The sequence below is a fragment of the Orycteropus afer genome, unplaced genomic scaffold (genome assembly GCF_000298275.1).
Source record: "Orycteropus afer afer isolate SDZICR_OR568_19922 unplaced genomic scaffold, OryAfe1.0 scaffold00225, whole genome shotgun sequence".
NCBI lineage: Eukaryota > Metazoa > Chordata > Mammalia > Tubulidentata > Orycteropodidae > Orycteropus > Orycteropus afer.
In genome coordinates, this window is record NW_006921812.1 from 2,217,168 (window position 1) to 2,239,222 (window position 22,055).

The 22,055-nt window shown below is 35.4% G+C and overlaps 1 protein-coding gene and 1 non-coding gene across 2 annotated transcripts in view; one reads left to right on the forward strand and one right to left on the reverse strand.

Annotated features, from left to right (window-relative positions):
- CADM2 (cell adhesion molecule 2) overlaps positions 1 to 22,055 on the reverse strand; it is a 417,999-nt gene that overhangs the window by 211,689 nt on the left and 184,255 nt on the right. The window lies entirely within an intron of this gene.
- Positions 10,263 to 10,385, forward strand: LOC122150761. The gene has a single exon (XR_006163841.1). It is a non-coding gene; the product is annotated as a U6atac minor spliceosomal RNA (small nuclear RNA).

Consider the following 22,055-nt stretch of genomic DNA (forward strand, 5'->3'; position numbering starts at 1 on the left):
AGATTTACAGCTTTGGAATCCCCATGAAACAGTTCTACTCTGTCCTATCTGGTCGCTGTGAGTGAGAATCCACTCCACGGTGATGGTTTTTGCTTATTTAACACCTTAATCTTCTATTGTTTAACTCAAATGTGATTTGATGAGAGTAATCAACCATTACTCTCAAAGTCTGTCATGTACTTCTACATATGCTCTCTTTTTACCTTTACGTAATTCCTCGGAAGGAAGATGGGGCAATCTACTTCCATAATGATACTGCCTCGGAAACCCAAGGAGCGGTCGCTATGAGTCGGGTCCGACTCCACGGCACGTAACAACAACAACAATTTTTTAAAAGTTACTGCTCTATTGTGCCTGAAGCTTTATATAAAGTATGTGCTCAATAAACATTTAATAAACAAATGAAGACAATAAAATTATGGATAGATCTTTTTCTCATCAGTTTGGAACACCAATATCTGAAATGCATAAAGAATGCTCACTTGAAATGTTGTTGGTACCTGTTGCACAGAAAATTAATCTTAAGTATTCATGTCACAAACTTTAGATTGACTTTTACTCTTAGATCACATTTTGTTTAATTAAATTTCTATTGCTGACTGTCTTTTAGTTACCTATTTTCTTCATTAGGTAACATTAGATAACAGCTTTCCATGATTATAAAAATCTTAATTTTTTTTCTTGATGTAAGGATCACTGTAAACAACTTTTCTCTCATCATCTGATTTAGTCAGGGAAAGCACTCAATTGCGAAGAAACATATTTAAATATTCAGCCAAATTCCATTAATATTCTCATGAAATGTCAATATTCCTCTTCATATAGGATGTGCTAGCAATTGAACATAAGAAAAATTACTGAAATTTGTATTTTTATTTTTGGATTAAAAACTACTGTTTGAATTTTTTCTCAAATATATTTTTAAATATAACTAATTTCTAATAAAAGGAAGTGATTTGGGCTCTGACAAATTTTCATTTAACAATATAGGATCTCTTTTACTGCTATTCTTATTTTATTTTTGTCAAACAGTAAATTGCTTTATTGTGTTCATAAGGAATTGATCAATCACTGTTAGAGTAAAAATATTTTGGTCAAATATCAGTGACATTCTGTAAATAACACTTTGGAATTAGTTTAGTATTCATACTTCTTCAGTTATCTTAGCCAATAAAGATACCAAAAAAAAAAAAAAGAAAGATGAAAAAAGACAACATTGTAGTCATTTAGAAAATGGATTTAAAGTTGAGAGCCTTCAATATCCAAGATTTCTTCAAAATATTTATTTCAATAAATAAAACCTTCATATAAACATATTTATCTGATATTGTTACATATCAAAATGAATGCAGGATCTTTCAGCAATAGCACAATAGATAATATAATAATGATTTTATAAAATAATCTGAATTTCATATGTATATTATGCTATTAATATTTTTATTAGCTCAGATATGAATACTAGTAAGAGAGTAACTATTGTATCATGCAAAACTTCCATTGCATGCCTTTGCCAAGTTACCTATTAAAAAATATAAAAATTTTCTGTGTCTGTATTTGCTATTTGTTTGTATTTGCATGCCTTTGCCAAGTTATCTGTTAAAAAATATAAAAATTTTCTGTTTGTATTTGCTATTGAGTTCCGAGTTGTAGTTTTAGTTTCAAACATATCTCTACACACTGAGGTTATTTTAAAATCTCCAGTTTACTTAAGTAGAAATGTGAGGATTTCCATGCAAATTATCATTCTATTTTCCAGTCTAAGAGCAATATGAGTTGTATCTATTCCAATTCCACCTTCTTCAAAAAACAAAATGACTCTTAGCTTCAATACATTGGGGATCTGTATGATGCTGTGTTTTAAAATTAATGATACAATGTACTGTATTGTGCCAATTAGCAATAGTAAAAAAAGGTTAAACCAAACCAAACCCACTGCCATCGAGTCAATCTGACTTATAGTGACCCCATTAGGGTTTCCAAGGCCGTAAATCTTCCTCTCATAGATCAGCTGGTGGGTTTGAACCACCAACTTTCTTGTTAACAGCCAAATGCTTTATCCACTGCATGACCAGTTAACAACAACAACAAAAAAAAGGTTAGGAAATGTATTATTATTCATTTTTTTTCAAAGTTTTTGTCCTAGATGATACAAACTCAGATATTTTATACAAAACAACAATTTTCCATGCTTCCTTTAAAATATCTTCACATAAGTCAACTCTATCAACATCATATTCATTGTAAGACAGATACAGCTATTCTTCACTATCAAAAATTCCACATTTATGACCATAGTAAAATATTTACTATCTGATTATTTTATATTTAACAATACATGTCTGGCAGTAACTACTGCTGAGATGTGAGGTAGGAGTAATGCTGGTTGTGATGGTTAAGGTTATGTGTGACCTTGACTGGTCCATGAATTTCAGTGGTTTGGCAGTTACATAATGATGTTATTTGACAATAATACAATCATCCTCTGTTTTGTGATCTTATATGGTTATGCTACATTTTCATAAACACTGATTTTTTTGGAACCTAACCATGGCAAAAAGTGAAGAGGAGTGAATATACATATATACACATACACACATATATATCATATGACTGTGCACACACACACACACATATAAGAATGGCATGAATAGTAAATAATTAGCTTAAATTATTTCATAATACGTGCTGTATCCTGTTTTATAAAACACTGCATTTAGTAATTTTTTTTTTTTTTTTTTTAATGTGACTGCCTTATAGACCACATTTTGAGCACTGAAGATCTAAGATTTTAACTTATTCAATTGTCGGTTTTCAGATTCCAACAAAATTCCTGATCTATTCTAAGGCCCCTTTAAATGTTAGATGAATGAATTAAAGAATGAATAAATGGATTAGTAGCTAGTATTGTCAAAATTTAAAGGAATGATAGCAGTCAAATGGCTTAGGCACCAGGGTACCAGAGCTCCTTATTCTTTAATAAAAAATTGGGACATATTCATTCATTTGATGTCCCTATGTGGTGCAAATGGTTAAATACTGGACTACTAACCAAAATGTCAGTAGTTCAGATTCTCTCAGAGGCATCTCACAAGACAGGCCTAAGCATTAATTTCCAAACGTTACAGAATTGAAAACCCTGTGGAACAGTTCTGGTTGGTGCACATGGGATCACCATGAGTTGTAATTGCAGCAGCAACAAAATATTGTACTGTATTTTATTGTACATTATTTTCCATTTTATTTAGTCACAAATAACTTTCCAGTATTTATTAGTGTCATTTTTATTACAAGGAGCTCAATTGGTGTAGTAGTTAAGACATTTCACTGCTAACCAAGAGGCTGGTTGTTTGAACCCATCAGCCACTCTATAGAAAAAAAAAAAATGAGGTAGTCTGCTTCTGTAAAGATTTACAGCCTTGGAAACCCAGTGGGGGTCATTATGAATTGGAATAAACTTGATGACAGTGAGTTTGGATTAGTTTAGATTAGCATCAAATCAAATTTGCAGATATTTTAAAAGCATAATTTTTTCCTTTATCAGCCATCCATAGGAAAAAAATGTTATTCCTCATAATCCATTTTAAAACTATAAAATTGTGAAAAGAAAATGCCTCTTTTTCTTAAGGTCTAATTCTTTTATTTTTTCAAAACTTTTTATTATTTTGATTTTATTGTGATTTGCATGAAAATTGACAAAGCAAATCAGTTTTTCATTCAACTATTTATGCACATTTTGTGCCATGCCATTGATTACAGTTCTCACAATGTAACAGTACTCACCCCATTTCCTCCCTGTGTTCACCATTTCCATCTGTCTTTCTTTCTTATCACTTCCTGACTTCTGAACTTTCTATCTGGGAAAATGTTGTCCTTTTGATGAATGTTTGATTGTTTAAGTGTATACTTCTCTAGTTTTATGGTTCACCTTGTAGACTTGTCTATTGTTTGGCTGAAAGTTGAGCCATAGAGGAAAGTTCAATTCCAGGCTTGAAGAGTGACAAAGGGTCATTAGTCTTGGGGGTTTCACCAGTCTTTATCCAACTGATGAGCCTAATCTTTTTATGATTTGGGCATTTTTCCCACAATTTCCTACTACTCTACCCAGGATCTACTGTGATCCCTTTCAGAGTAGTCAGTAGTGGGAGCCAGGTACCATCCAGTTCTTCTGGTGTCAGGTTTGCAAGGCTGTGGTTCACATCATCCATTAGTCTTTTGAACTAATTGTTTCTATGTATCTGATTTTCTTCATTCTTCTTTGCTCTGGATGAGGAGAGACCAATAGCTGCACCTTAGATGGTCACTCACAAGCTTTCAAGACCCCAATGCTACTAGCAAAGTAGGATGTAGAACATTTTTCTTTGTAGACTGTGTCATGTCAATTGACTTTGATGTCTCTTGATACTTTGGTTCTGAGTTCCCAAGCCCAGTGACTCATTTCATCAAGATGTTTAGTTATGGCTAAGAAGTTTTCATAACTTTGTCCCATGTATACTCAAATCGATAATTCATGGATATATTTGCAGCATATATAAATATATATGTAGAACTCTGGGGATCATTTAGAAAGAAACACAATTTATCAAGAGAAATATTAATAGACAAAAGATTAAATAAATAAATAAATAAATAAAAGTTTTATCAACTTAGGAAATAAGAACAACTCATGTTCCATTTGAATGATGTAGGACTTAAATCAATGTAAACATATTGATCCAGTGAAATGGATTTCCTATATCCTTAACAAAGATTTTTAGAAAAGAGAAAAGATCTATGGTGAAGCTAGGATTAAACTACCTAATGGACAATCTTGAGAGCACAAGCTTTTAAAGTATTTAGTGTCAGCGGTTAAACAATATTATACATCACTAAAGGCTTGTAGGTGAATAAAAGTTAAGTTTTAAATCAAATGCTTTATCAATAAAAACCTTACCCTTCTATAGTAATAGAAAATAAAACAGGAATTTAAGGTTATATAAAAGTAGCATTTAACCTCTTATAGATAGTCAAACTGTTAAAGAAGGGAGTCAACCATAAAGTAATGTCTAATACTAGCTTACTTCATAATCTGTATAATTTCATATTGTCTAATATTGTATGAACAAAGAAGATTTATAATGTAAAACAGTAGCCATTTGCATTGTTTATGGCATTACATGACCTTTGTTTGAGAGGAAAATGTTACCTTAATAAAAAATTATTTCCTATGAAAACTCCCAAATTGATTCATTCATCTAACAAACATTTATATAGTTCTGGAAAAACACAAGGCACAGTGGTAATACCTATTTCTACCTATTGTTTCACTAGAAACTACTCCTAAAAGTTACATGTTTGTTATTAAAGATGCTTCTAAGTACTTGGAATAATCTTAGAAATGAAAGTTCATTAGCACAGAGATGTCTGTATCTTTTTCATTCATTTATCCTTGATGCTTAGAATAACTTCTGACCCTCAGTTAAATATTTTTTGAATAAATGAATAAGTAGATGAAGAAATAATTACATTTTGTAATTTTTCACAACCACTATTCAGAACCACTAATGCATTTAAAAATTAAATTTATTTGAAAGATCATAGCCTAGGGGAATAGGCAGACAAGTGACACAGACCCTCTTCAACAAAGAAAAGAAAAACCAATTGACAGAGGTACAGAAGATAATCTTGGAGCCCTGAGCTTTGAAAGGAACTATACAGAAGTGGATTAGGCACCAACTAGTGAAAAAAACTGAATGAAAACTGTGAGTACAGAGACAGTTGGAGCTGAAGACTGTCAGCTACTCTGACGGGACCAACAGCATGAATATTTTCAAGTGGTGTTAGGACCTGAAAATTGACCTAAAGATCAGCCCTGGTCACCAATGGTTTCAGGGACAACTGTGCTGGTGGTCTATGACTAGGAAGTGAAACAGCAAGGAGGGAGACAATCTGAGCTGTTGACTTTCTGCTGCCTGAAGGGTGCAGTCATTTTGATTGCTTACACATGGCAGCCGTTTTGGATATTTAAAGTGACCAAAGGCTCAGCCAATTTGAATGTTTACAAGCAGCAGCCATTTTGGATATTAAAAGTGCCTGAGGGCACAGCCATTTTGAATCTTTACAAGTGACAACCATTTTGGATTTTAATGTGATAGCATTCTCATTCAGATTCTAGGGACCTAAGAATAGGCTCTGTTTGCCAAGGTCGGCAGAGACATACAGGAGGCTGGCAATGGGAAAGGGGACAGGTTGTGTGTGTATAAGTGCTGTCAACTAGTGAATAGTGGAGCACAGCACAGTACCCTGTTTGCATAAATAACACAAAAAAAACAAAGGAAATTAAAATTGTGGGCAAGTCACTTCAGCATACAATCGCCAATTAAATACAAACACAAGAATGTCACAATGTCTCGGAGACAACCCATCATCACAGTCCACACCAAGAAACAAGATAAATCAGGGACCAGGATACAAACCCAAAACCCATCCCTGAGGAACATGCAGCATTGGAACTCCCTGATAAGGAATTCAAAAGAATTATATTTAGGTTATCTTCAAAGGATTGAGAGACAGATCAAGGAAAGCACAAACAAAACCCTAGAAGAATTTCAGAAGAAAATACAAGGACAAAATGACAAAATAAATGAAAAATTAGAAATGATATATAAAATCAACAGATAGAAATCCAGAAAATTAATACTAAATTGTCAGAAATAGATAGCACATTGAAATGGCAAAGGAGTAGAATTGATGCAATGGAAGACAGAATTAATGATATTGAAGACAAATATCTGAATACTTCTTTCGAAAGGGATCAATTAGAGAAAAGATGAAGACAAAATGATGAATACCTAAGGTTCATGTGGGATACCATCAAAAGGAATAACCTACATGTCATTGGAATTCCAGAACAGGAAGAGAAAAATAAAACCACTGAGAAAATTGTCCAACATTCATTGGAAGAGAACTTCCCTGATATGATGAAAGATGAGAATATATCCATTCAGGAAGTCCAATGAACCCCAAACAGGATAGAACCCAAAAGAAAATCACCAAGAATAACATCATCAAGCTTACTGAAACCAAAGATAAAGAAAGAATCCTGAGAGCAGCATGGGAAAAATGAAAAGTTACCTACAAGGGGCAACCAATAAGACTAAGTTCAGATTTCTCAGCAGAAACCATGCAGGCAAGAAGAAAATTGGATGGGATATATAAAACCCTGAAAGAGAAAAATTTCCAACCAAGAATTATGTACCCAGCAAAACTGTCCCTCAAATATGATGGCAAAATAGGACATTTCCAGATAAGCAGAAATTAAGGGAATTTGTTAAAATCAGACCAACCTTACAAAAGATGCTAAAGGAAGCCCTTTGGACAGATAAGCAACATCAGTCAATCACAACTGACCATTGACACATGATGATATAACCCAGAAACCAACCCAACTTTGGGAGTATCCAAAGTAAGTAAGCCTACAAGATTAGAAATAGAGAACCAGAGACATCAAATGACAAATGAGGACAACTACAAACCAAAAAGAGGGAAAAAGCTGTATCATTACAGAACTTCTAGAATGTAGGGATGTCAGGAAAACTACAAGATAGAACGGACTGTCCTAAACTTGGGAAGAAAACTATAAATCACAGGGTAAACTCATAGAAAAATGATAAACCTTCACATCAAAATAAAAAAGAGGACCAGCACAAATATTTAGCAAATACTAAAACAATAGCAACAAAGGAAGTGATAACATGATTCATAAACAAAATGAGCTCAGCATAGAAAATTATATGGAACAAAGAAATTGACACCACAAAAAGCACATAACAAAAATGACAGCAACAAATTCATATTTGCTGATAATTACATATCCGGCAAGGGACTTATCACTAAGAGTTATAGAAAACTCCAATTCCTCAAGACCAAAGTAATTAACAATCCAATTGAAAAATGGGTAGAAGACATGAATAGACACTTCACCAAGAAGATATTCAGGTGGCCAGCTAATACACGAAAAGAAGTTCACAATCATTGGCTATCAGAGAGATGCAAATCAAAACAGCAATGACATACCATCTCACCCCAGCACTGATCGCAAGGTTCAACAAGACAGAAAATAACAAATGCTGGTGGGGATGTGAAGAGATTGGGATTCTCATACACTGCTGGTGGGACTGTGAAGTGATACAACCACTGTGGAAAGCAATATGGCAATGCCTTAGAAAACTGGAATTGGAGATAGCATTTGACCCAGCAATCCCATTACTAGGTATATATTCTAGAGAGGTGAGAGCCAGGACAGGAACAGATATATGCACACTCATGTTCATGCAGCACTATTTACAATAGCAAAACGATGGAAACAACCTACGAGCTCATCAGCGGAAGAATGAATGACCAAACTATGGTATGTAAACATAATGGAATGCTATGCAACACTAAAGAATAATATAGAATCTGCAAAACACTACACAATATGGACAAACTTGGAGGATATTATGCTGAGTGAATTAGTCAATCACAGAAGGCCAAATGTAGTTAGTATTAGTTTGTTGTTGTGGAGGGTCAAGGAAAGGTTTATATATGAAGGGAAATGTTCTTTGTTGGTTGCCAGGGGTGGAAGGGGAAGGGAGAGAACACTGCAAAAAGTAAAAAAAAAAAAAATACATTGACCCATGCCACTTTACTTTTGTGTGTTTCCCTGTACATAAGTTATATTTCAATAAAATGCATTTAAAAAAGTTATATTTATTTGGCACAGCTATATTCTAATGATAGCTGAGCAAACACTTAGTAGGTAATGCTCATTGTTGTAAGTGCCCCATATACCCTGACCCATTGAACCGTTTCATAAAGCACACCAGAATTGTGTGTCTTTTGCTGTCCTTACTGTACAAATAATGAAACTAAGATTCTGAGGAGTGATTCACCCAACTAACAAAATCAGACTAACCCTAGATAGTCTGATCATTTACCTCTTCATCTTAATCATATTTCAATAAATTTTTGATCCCCATTCTCTTCTTAGCCGATACCAGGGATTAGTGCTTTTTTCAGTGTGTTCTATGTCCTCTATTCTTTTCCCAAATCAACTCTTTTCCACCAGCTTGCACCAGACCCAAGACAAAGATTTACCTTGACTTTACATGACTTGCAAATTATAAAACCTATCTGACCATTTTACTGAATTCTATGCATGTTTAACCCTTTCTTCAGTCTGTATCTCTTTTTTTTCTCCCTCAAATCTTCCTCTAACATCTTTTTCTTCTTTAATAGATGTAAATATTCTTCTCAAATCCATTATCTTATTTATTAAAATATATCCTTACCATCCAGATAGTCCTCTCAACCACAAATAACACAAGAATATCCTCACAGTAATAGTTTATCACAGGAAATTTGAAACTTTTAAGTGTTTTATAGATGAAAAAAGTAGTTAATCTTTGCCTTATATGATCTTATAACATAAAAGTTTCTGAACAAAATAATCTATTTATCACCTTTACAAAGATCTCTTTAATATTAATACTAAAGAAAATATGCACCAATTCACATTTATGAAGTGACTTTAGAATTTACTCTGAAATAATGGTTCTCAATTTGGGTCATTTTGCTCCCGGGGACATTTGGCAATGCTTGGAGACATGTTCAATTATTACATTTGGGGCTGGGGAGCAAAGAAGGCATTCACTATCATCTAGTGGACAAAGGACAGAACGTTGCTAAACATTCTAACATACAAAAGAGCCTTCCACAACAAACAATCTGGCCCACGATGTCAACAGTTGTAAAAGCATGCATATTTACTCTGTTGTTGTTATGTGCCCCTGAGTCAGACCCAACTCATAGTGACCCCTCCTTGGGTTTCTGAGACAGTATCACTGTGGAAGTAGATTGCCCCATCTTCCTTACGAGGAGTGGCTGATGAGTTTGAACTGCCAGCCTTCTGGTTAGCAGTCAACTGCCTTAGGCATTACGCTACCAGAGCTCCCATATTTACTCTAGTCATATCTATATATCTCTCCCTCACTATAAGAGATCGGAAGCCACTAGAGAAGTATGAAAACTGTGTGCATTGACACCGTAAGCTTGTTTTTTCTCATATCTATGTTTACTAGTGAAATAAAGGAAATGCTTAATACTGAGTACAGCTATTATGATACTTTCCTGAAATAAAATAAATTATAAATCCAATTCAATTCATACTTCAAGGCTCACCAGTTTCTACTAGGAGCATTGGCTTGATGCATCAAGAATTAATCCAGGACTATTATAGTGGCATGTTTTATGAAATGAGAGAACATTAGCAGTCCCTTTCAGAACAGAGGATGGCCCTGTGCTTTACAAGAAGCATAAGGTTATGGCATTGACACCTACTTCATGGCTTCTAATCACAGTTTTAAGAGCTCTGGTCACACAGTGGTTAAAGCATTAGGCTGCTAACCAAAATGTTTGAGGTATGAACTCACCACATACTCTGCTGGAGAAATATGAAGCAGTCCACTTCCATAAATATTTCCAGCCTTGGAAACCCTGTGGGGCAATTCTACTCTGTCCTACATGGTCACTATGAGTTGAAATTAACTCTATGGTAGTGGATGTGGTTTTTGGTTCATTATAGTGGCAGCACTATCAACTAATCATTTCTTCTGTGTAATTAAAATTTTAAGTGATTTTTTTAAATGTCCAGCATATTTTTCTTCCTTGAAATTTTGAAATATAGCTAAAATTCTTAATTTCTTTTCAACTCAAACTTTCTTTTCATAATTTTTTAAAGTATCACTTATGTTCCCTTCAACAGTATGTTGTTAATTCAATTGAAAAATTACTTTTGTGTCAGTCTTTTCTTACTTAAAAAATATTTGCTAAATTCCTATGTATTCAGGACACTCAACTACTACTATGTTGTTACTGTTGTTGTTCTGTGCCGTTGAGTCATCTCCAACTCATAGTGACCTTAGGTATAACAGAACAAAACACTGCTGTGTCCTACACCAGCCCCATGATCCTTGGCATACCTGAGCCTGTCATTGCTGTCACTGTGTCAATCCATCTACTATACAAATGCTATAAGTCCATAAGAGTAGTATCTGAAAAGGACTTGTTCTCAATAAAAATGATAAATCATATATTATTAAAAATAATACAAAGTTAAAAAATGTAGGCACCATAGCACTCCAATGAAGCACTATGGAATTTATTATAGGAATAGATTACACACATTTGGTAAAAGAAAGAATATTTCGTAGAGGAGTAGCATTTGAAATAATTCAAAGTATTTGAACTAGGAGGATTTCTATAGAGGTGAAGAAAGGAGGGGAGTAAGGCAAAGAGAATATGAACAAAATATTCATATAGTGAAAAAATGTGGGCTGTAGAGGAGGCATCTCTTGTTGTTGTTATGTGCCATTGAGACAGATCTGACTCATAGCGACCCATCCTTGGGTTTCTGAGGTTGTATCACTATGGAAGTAGATTGCCCAACCTTCCTTCCGAGGAATGGTTGGTGGGTTTGAACTGCCAGTCTTCTGGTTAGCAGTCAAGTGCCTTACGCACTACACTACCAGAGCTCCCAGGAGGCATCTAGAAGTACTGAAAAGTATAGAAATTATCTGAAGAAGAGTACTGAGAGTAGTGTTATAGCTGATTATATTTTCAAAGCTTGAATATTAAGCTGAAGATTTGGACATTGTGTTAGAGGCAGTAAAAAGTCATCTGAAGTTTGTGAGCAAGTGAGTATCAGGCTAGGAACCAAATTTTAAGAAGACATATTTGTTAATGTGCAAAGTTGAATGGATCAGGGAAAGAGTAGGATTAAAATGTCTATATTATAAAACTGAGCTATAAGCAAGATCTTAAAACATAGTGATATAAATAAAAAAATGAGTAAGAGATGCATCAACATTTTTGTTAATGAATAAATTTTTACAACGGTTGTATAGTACAACATTTTAAGTGCTATTTCTCTATAATAGATGTCATTTACTATCCTTACAAATATTTCAGCTTAAAATCATTCACTTTTTCCAATATATTATTCCCGTTATTAGAATAATTATAAAAATATCATCTAGAAGCTCTGTTGACACCTGTGCATGATTGGTGAGTCTGCTGGTCTTTCAAGTACCTGTGCCCAGCATCACAGCATCACGCAAGCCACCTACAGTATGATAAACTAAGAGACAAGTGGTGGGTAAGATATTTAGGAAAGAAAAATTTGTCATATGAAGAACTTTTGTATTAATGGTCTGATGCAGCCATGGGAAATGTAACATTTTGATTCAGCATTAGTAGTAGCTGAATTCGTATTAGATTTGCAGGGCAGAGGTAAGTTGAACTAGTGAACAGCTTCAATATTGGAATGATTACTTGGCAAAAGCATTAGGAAAGCTACTTGTCAAATTTTCACATCAGATAAGACATTTGATATTTGAAGAATCAATTCTTGAAGAAGAAAAAAAAAATCCATATTGTCATCTTGTGAAAGACAAAATGAAAAATCAGACTTCATTGTGTCACTAAACATTTTTAAACTGTTTGTTATGTTGTTGCTATTTTAAAGAAAAATTATTGATGGCACTATGAAATAGATCTGTCATGATGACACACTAAGATATAGTGAACAATGAAATGACAAATTACTAATAAGGCTTTTTAGATTTTATATATCTGTGATGGAATGTCATTAGCATTCAATTTTTATTTAATAAGGAAGATGGGGCAAACTACTTCCATAGTGACACTGCCTCAGAAACCTAAGGAGGGGTCGCTATGTGTTGGGTCCGACTCGACGGCACACAACAACAACAACAACAACAAACATAAAATATTCATAGATGACATAAAGGATAAGTCAAATATCATGGTATTTCATAAAACTATACACCTCAGTGTTTAAGTGGATATATAATTTCCTGTTGACTAAACATTGAGCCAACTATCAGGTTCGTTTTTATTTCATTCATTATTAATCTTCCAAATGTCCTCTTACACATTCTTTGGTAAATATGTGATATCTAAAATTATCATCAACACTCAATCAGTCATTACCATAATAGTAACACTAATCAAAATGATAATCCTTAAAGTTACAGGCATATTTTAAATATATTTAAATTGAAAAAAGTCATATCCATAAAACAGCTGCATTGTTATAATTGAGGGCGCTCTGGTCGCCAAGTGCCTAAGGCATCTGACTGCTAATCAGAAGGGGGTTCAAATCCACCAGCCACTCCTCAGAAGGAATTTTGGGCAATCTACTTCCTTAGTGATACCACTCGGAAACTCAAGGAAGGGGTCGCTATGAGTCAGATCCGACTCCACGTCAGTGAGCTTGTTTATTAGTTATAATTGATTGTCACCATGAAATTTCTTCATTCAAATCAGAACATTTTATTTGTAGTTTTCATTAATGGAAAGGAGAATACAAAATGATTGTAGGCATTGTCTCTATTTTCCTGATAATATCAAATCGAAGTTTGATTTTTATCACTATTTGTGAATAAGAAATGTTCTAGGCAAAAATACAAAGGAAATCATCTTTGTAAGTCTTCTTTTTATCTATCTCACAGGTGCCAATTTACAATTACAAGCCAATTCCTCAAGCTTTTTCCTTTCCTTCACATAGTGTATACACTCCATAGAAAGTATTTACTAAACATCTTTACATAATAAACTCACTGCAGTCAAGTTGACCTGACTCATAATGACCCCTCCTTGGGTTTCTGAGGCATTATCACTACAGAAGTAGATCGCCCACTCTATATATAATAATTTACTATCCCCATAGTTATATATAATAGTAATAATAGAAAGACAACTACTTATAATGCAATTTTCAGTTCAATGATTAAAAAACAAAAGCTAGGAATAGCTATATTTTCAAATGAGGATACTGAGTCTTAGAGTGAGTAGCATGAAGTCACATAAGTAGAGGCTCTTGGATTGCAGTATTGCTTTGGCTGATTTCAGAACCTGATATCTTAAAAATTGAAATATTGATGTGTGTTTAAATTACTTTTTAAAATTTCTTTTTAGCCTATTTAGCCATATTATTCTCTATAGAAATCTCACCCCATGGGCACAGCTAATGTACCAGTTCAAAGAATCCAAGGGCCTCTGTACACCATCAACCTTTAACTTTCATCTGAGAATCTTTGACTTCAACCAAAAATTAAATCTCAATATACAGAATTTTAGATATCATAAAACAAATTTGAAAATGCATTGTTTAGGGTATAATTTAACTGACTTCAGCTTTATAATTATAACTTCAATGTCAGACCTTTTTCTAAAACTATAAATAAAACTTCCCCTCCTCAGTGAACTTAATATTGTTCTATGTAGTGCTGGAAGATGAGCCTCTTGAGTTGGAAGACACTCAAAATATGACTGCAGAAGAGCTTCTGCTTCAAAGTAGAGTTGACCTTAATGGTATGGATGGAGTAAATCTTTCTGGACCATTTGCTTATGGGACATGACTCAAAATGAGAAGAAACAGCTGTAAATATCCATTTATACTGGAAATGTGGAATGAACGAAGTATGAATCTAGGAAAATCAGAAGTTGTCAAAAGTGAAATTGAAGCCACAAAGATTGATACCCTAGGCATTTAAAAAAAAAAAAAAAAAATTAAGACGTTGCTGTTGTTATGTGCTGTTGAGTCAAACCTGACTTATAGTGACCCCTCCTTGTGTTTCCAAGGCAGTATCACTATGGAAGTAGATTGTCCAACCTTCCTTCTGAGTAGTGGCTAGTGGGTTTGAGTCACCAGACTTCTGGTTAGCAGTCAAATGCCTTAGGCACTATGCTACCAGAATGGACTGGTATTGGCTATGTTGAATCTGACAGTCATATAGTATGAAATGACAAATTGCAGAGGAATGCCGTGCATTCATCATCAAAATGAACATTTCAAAAGGGTTCATCTTTGCTGTCTTTACCTCCCATGTACCTCTCTATGTCCTCCTCTTCCTCACTGACACCATGTTGATCACTCACTTTTGGCACTGCATTGTTAGTGATGGCAAGCATTGATCTACAGGTGGATAGATGGATGGACAGGCTAAATGATTACATATGTCTAGGCAGGGGGGATTGTGCCCATGACAACACATAGGGTTGGCAGATGATGTTTCCACATGTGTGTTTGTATGTGCTATAAGAATGTCTGAATGTATAGTAGAGCTGACAAGGGACAAGGTTATGATGGCTTCTTGGCCACAGCCAGTGAGCTGGAAAGAATGAGTAGTTGGACCTGTGGGCTCAGGACTATGGCCACAAGAGACATAAAGTTCAATTGACATAACATACTACACAAAAACAATGTTCTATATTCTACTTTGGTGAGTAGAGACTGGGGTCTTAAAAGTTTACAAGGGGCCATCTAGATATAATGATGGGTCTTTCCTTGTCCAGAGCAAAGAAGAGTGAAGAAATCAAAGACCCATGGAAACAATTAATTCAAGGGACTAGTAGACCATGAGATCCTCAGCCTATATGATCATGAGACTAGAAGAACTAGATGGTGCCCAAATACTACTTTCAACCACTCAGATGGCTATTGGTGTAGGAGATCTTGGCTAAAGTAGGAGAACAATGTAGAAAAAATCTAAAAAAAAAAAAAAGACCACCTTTGCTGGTCTGATAGAGCCTGGTGAGACCCTTGAGACTAAAGTCCCTAGTTACAGGTCAGGTCTGGAATTGAATTCACTCCTGTAGCTCCCAACCAAACAATAGACAGGCATATGGGGTGAAAATTTATATCAGGAAGATACTCTTTGGAGCAATCAGTCTTGGGAGAACAGAAAAGCAGTGTTTGCACAGAGAGACAGTTCAGAGGGTGAGAATGCATGGAAGGGGAGGACACAGGAAAGAGGTAGTTATGGGAGGAAGTGATAAGAGAGCTGTTGCATTGTGGGAAATTGCAGTCAATGTCATGAAACAGAATGTGTATGAACTGCTGTATGGAAAATGAATGTGCTCTGTAAACTTTCACCCAAATCAAATAAAAATGAATTTTAAAAAAGGGGGGAGCATTTCAAGATCTATCCTGAAGCATAATTCTGTCAATGATAGGATAGTGTCCTACCAAGAAAACTGTTAATACTGCGATTATTCGAATTTACACACCAACCATTAAATCCAAAGATCAAGATATTGAAGGTTTTTACTAGCTTCTACAGTCTGAAATTGACCAAATATGCAATCAAGATGTATTGGTAATTACTGGTGATTGGAATGTAAAAGTTGGAAATGAATAAGCAACAGAAGTTGGAAAGTGTGGTCTTGGTGATAGAAATGACATTGGAGAATATATGATAGAATTTTGCAATACCAATGACTTTTTCACTGCAGATACCTTTTTTTCCAACAACATAACATAAATGGTGACTATACACATGTACCTCACAAAGTGAAATACTTAGGAATAAAGTAGACTACATCTGTGGAAAGAAGCAAAGGAAAAGTCCAATATCATCAGTCAGAATAAGGCCTGGAGTTGACTGTGGAACAGACATCAATTACTCACATGCAAATTCAAGTTGAAACTGAAGAAAATTAAAACAAGTCCATGAGAGCCAAAATACAATATGCCCCCTGAATTTAGAGACCATCTGAAGAAGAGATACGCCTCATTGGACACCAATAATTAAGACCAGACCAGTTGTGGGATGACATCAAGAACATCATAGATGAAGAAGGTAAAAGGTTATTGGAAAAACAGACAATGTAAAAAAAAAAAAAAAAAAAAAGACCAAAATGAATGTCAGAAGAGACTTTAGAACTTGTTCTTGAATAGAGAGTAGCTAAAGTGAATAGAAGATATGATGAAATCAAGAGCTGAAGAGATTTAAAAGGCCCTTCGAGAAGACAGAGTAAATTATTATAATGATATGTCCAAAGACCTGGAGTTAGAAAACCAAAAGGAATGAATACACTTGATATTCCTCAAGCAGAAAGACATAAAGAAAAATCAAATTTTTAGTTGCAATATTGAAGAGTTTTATGAGCAAAATATTGAAAGATGCAGGAAGCATCAAAAGACGATGTAAAGAATACACAGTCAGTATCCTAAAATAATTGGTCAGCATTCAACTATTTCAGGAGGCAGCAAATGATCAAGAACAAATTGTGTTGAAAGAAGAAGTCCAACCAACACTGACAGAACTGACAAGTCTTCAGGAATTGATGGACTACCCACTGAGATGTTTCAACAAATGAATGCAGTGCTAGAAGTGCTTACTCATTTATGCTAAGAAATTTGGAAGACAGCTTCCTAGCCAAATGACTAGAAGAGATTGATATTTGCACCCATTCCCAAGAAAGGTGACATAACAGAATATGGAAATTATTAAACAATATCACTAATACCATATGCAAGTAAAATCGTCCTGAAGATAATTTAAAAATGGTTGCAGCAGTGTATTGATAAGGAACTTTTCAAAATTCAAACCAGATTCAGAAGAGGAGTTAGAATGAGAAATTTCACTACTTATGTCACATGAATCTTGGCTGAAAGCAGAGAATACTTGAAGGATGTTATCTTAGTTTTACTGACTATGCAAAGGTATTCAACTGTGTGGATCACAGCAAATTAGGGATGACATCGTGAAGCATGGGAATTTCAGAACACTTAATTATGCTCATGAGGAACCTGTACATAGACCAAGAGGCTGTCATTCAAATAGAATAAGGGAATATTGAATACAGAATAAGAGGTTTACAATCAAATCAAGAAGGGTTCTGTGGTGTAATAAATTACATAGCATGGCTTTTCTAGCCATAAGTCTTTGTAAACTCCATCGTGGAATTTGCCATGAGCAACTGAGTAGCTCCTGATTGTTAAAGTTACTCACCTGGGGTATTTCTGTTGAGAGTGGCACAAAGCAATCTTCTGGGAAGTTCTCTAGGAACCCTCCTAGAGACAGAAGGAGTCTCTCTGACTGCTGGTTGAGAAATATATGGTGCTGAGAGAAATGTGCTCCTGAGAGACATGAGATACACATGCAGCTGAGAGAGAGATGCAAGAGATACGCACTACTGAGAGAGCAATGAGCTACTGAGACTGCTGAATGCCAAGTGAAATGATGGGCTGCAAGAGGCTGAGTGCATTTCTGAACTTGAATTGTAGTCTGGTGCTTCCCTAATAAACCCCATAATCTGTGAGTTCCATGTGGCCACTGCGGCAAATTATCGAACACAGCAGAGAGGTGGTGAGTGCTGTGGAAGGAACAGTTGGTATCAGGGTTGGTGAAAAGGGTAGAGGGAGGCAGCATCTCTGACCTTGCAGGAATAGGTCTTGGGCTACTGATGGTGATTCTGTATTCCTCTTATGAGGTTAGAGGAGGTAGAAGATGTGGCCTCCCTGCCCTTTAGCAGGTATGCATTAGGGTTATATCCTTTCACCACACTTATTCAATCTGTATGCTAAGCAAATAATCTGACAAGCTGGACTATATGAAGAAGAATACAGCATCAGGATTGGAGGAAGACTCACTAACAATCTGTGATATGTAGATGACACAACCTTACTTGCTAAAAGTGGAGATAAGTTGAAGAACATTCTGATGAAGATCAAAGACTACAGTCTTCAGTTTGTCTTACACCTCAACATAAAGAAAAGAAAAATCCTTACAACTGGACCACTAAGCAACATCATGATAAATGGAGAAAAGTTTGAAGCTGTCAAGGATTTCCTTGGATCCATACTGAACACTCATGGAAGCAGCAATCAAGAAATCAATGTGTTGTCCTGGGCAGATCTGTTCCAAAAGACCTCCTAAATGTGTTAATGAGCAGAGACGTCACTTTGAAGACTAGAGTGTACCTGACTAAACCATGGCATTTTCAATAGCCTCACATGCATGTGAAATTGGACAATGAATAAGGAAGATCAAATAAGAATTGATGCCTTTGAAGTCTAGTGTTGGCAAAGAATATTGAAAATACCATGGATTGCCAGAAGAACAAACAAATCCTTCTTGAAAGAAGTACAGCTGGAATGCTTCTTTGAAGCAAGAATGGCCAGACTTCATTTCACCTATCTTGGTCATGTTTTCAGAAAGCACCAATCCCTGGACAAGAGTATCATATTTGGTAAAATAAAGGTTCAGCAGAAAATGGGAAGACCTTCAGTGAAATGGATTGATGGCCTCAAACATAACAAATATTGTGGTGATAGTGCAGGACCAGGCAATGTTTCATTCTACTGTATGCAAGTTGCTATGAGTCAGAGTCAACTTGACAGCACATAACAACAACAATAAGTTAACTACAAGGACTCCTGGTAATGCAGAAGTTAATATGCTTGGCTGCAAACCTAAAAGTCAGCAGTTCTGACCGACCTGCTTCTCCATGGAGGGCTGTGACAGTCAGCTCACCTGAAGATTAAAGCCTTGGAAAGCAATTGAGGCAGTTTAACTCTGTCTTATAGGGTCATTATGAGTTGGTGTCAACTCAGTAAAATTGGTTATGATTTTTGGTTTGACATTAATTAAGGCTAAACTTTAGTATATTATTAGAGTCAAATGGCTTCAATTTTCATTTTAGAGTTTCTTTCTGAAACAATTCTATGTATGGGGATTATATTTCAAGTTTTTTTAATTATTTATTAGTTGACTTCCAAGAAACGAAGAGAAAATTTACTTTTAAAAACATAATTAAACATTCTACTTGGCAATTATGATATGAAAATATTTGATCCTTTTATGAATCTAAAATGCACAATTAAATTTTAACCAGTTAACCATTTGCCTTTGAGTAGACACTGAAATGGACTGGTGGCACCCTTATGTGTGTGTGAGAGGAGAAATGTGCTCCATTGGGTGTCTGACTGATTTTTCAGAAGTAGATTACTGGACTTTTTTTCCAAGATGCCTCTGGGTGGACTCTGAAAGGACTACAACCTTTCAGTTATCAGTCAAGCTCATTAACTGTTTGCATCACTCAGGAATACCTAATGACATTTTAGTGATGTCGTGTGTCTTATAAGGGACCCTGGTGGTGCAATGGTTGCATGCTAGGTTGCTGATAGAAAGGCTGATAGTTTGAACCCACCAGCCACTCCTCGGGAGAAAGATATGGGAATCTACTTACATAATGATTACTTGAAAACCCAATGGGGCAATTCTACCCTGTCCTATATGGTCTTTATGAGTCAAAATCAACTAGACTTTGACTTAGTGCTGAACAATAACAGTATTTATTATACTTTGAAAATATTCCTACTTCAGCATCTTAGGAATTATTTCACCATTAATCATTGTTGCAGTTAACGTTGTGTGTCAGCTTGGCAGGGCTGTGCTTCTGAGTGGCTGGGCAGCTGAATGTAATTATTCCCCATGATGAGATTGAATGTGGTATAATCAACTCCATGATGGAATCTGTTATAAGCAGCTAATTAGTTGCAATCAGTAAGTGGTCTCCTTCTAGTACATAAGGAAACATTTTGAGACAGGTCTCCAGCTTCTTGACACATCTGGATCCTGCATTTGGCTGGGTCATCAGTGGCCTGCCATGTTACCTCCTGATCTTGGAACTATTTCTGGAATTGAACTAGTGGCCTGCCATGCTGCTTGCTAATCTTGGGACTGTGCCATTTTGCTTGTTGATCTTAGGTTTGTCAGCCTCAGCAACCAGCAGCTACTTGAGTCAATGAAATCCTCCAGCTCCCATGGGCATGGAACAGGAGGCAGAGCTGAAGCCCCAAGATGAGGGGCCTGCATCCAGCCCCTAGAGCCAGCATCCAGCCCCTAGAGTGAGACTTCTAGCCTAAATTGTAAGTAAATAAATCCCTGTTTGTTAAAGTCATCTACTTGTGTGGTACTTGTATGGTATTTGTTATAGTAGCACTAGAGAACCAAAACACTCATCAATTAAGGAGCTTCGGTGGAGCAACAGTTAAGTACTAAGTAGCTATACAAAAGATTGGCAGTTCCAACTCATGCAGTCGCTCCTTGGGAGAAAGACTTGCTAATCTGCCCCTGTAAGGAGTCCAGTCTAGAAAACACTATGGGGCAATTCTCAATGATGTACGGTTGCTATGAGTTGGATTTGACTGGATGGCACCAACTAACAATAACTCATTGATTATCCTTAAATATGTTTAAAAGAATTAAAAAAAAAAAAAAAAAAAACCTCACTGACATCCAGTCAATTCCAAATCATGTGACCCCCTTTGGGTTTCCAAGCCTGTAAATTTTATTAGAAGCTGATTGCCTCATCTTTCTTCCATGGAGCTGCTGATGGGATCTAACCACTGGCCTAGTTAGCAGCCAAGTGCCTTAACCACTACACCACCAGAGCTCCTTGAAAGGAATAAAGTAACAAGAAAATGGTAGAATCATGAAATCATCTAGGGCTGTGCTTTGTATACATGCTAACAGCAAGAAATATGTAGCAATTTAATTTAAATGTAAAACAATGAAAACAAATGCTGAATAGCTACATGGAACTGGCTGATGTTGTTTGGGGAACATTATCACAGAGAGTGCTATAGGACAGTGCTGGTATAGAAGGATGATGCAACAATGATAAAAGTCATCACTATCGTTCAATTTCATTTACCAATAAGGTTGGCCAGAATTTTGCATTTTCTTTCATGGATATATAAATCTGGAAACATAATATTATTTTTGTAGTTCTGTTTATTGGTCTGTTTGATGCTTTCGCTTTTACGATCACAGCTGAGAATTCAAAATCTTTTCATTTTCTGTTGATAATGTCAGAAAAAGGAAATTTTTAAAGGAAGATTTCTTCAATTTATTAGATAAATGCAGAAAGAAAATAACTCTCAACATTCTAATAATGATGGTAAAATATAAGCCTTTAATAATAATAATAATATATCAAAAAACAAACAAACAAAAGAAAAACCTCACTGCTGTCAAGTCGGTCCCGACTCATAGCGACCCTTCCTTTGGTTTCTGAGGCAGTATATCTACTGAAGTAGATTGACTGGGTTTCCTTCTGAATAATATCATAGATAAATTTTATCAAATTCAAATATCAATGGGTGAAAATTTTTTTTGTAAGTAAGCAAAAGGAAGGACTCCATCACACAATATTTTGCA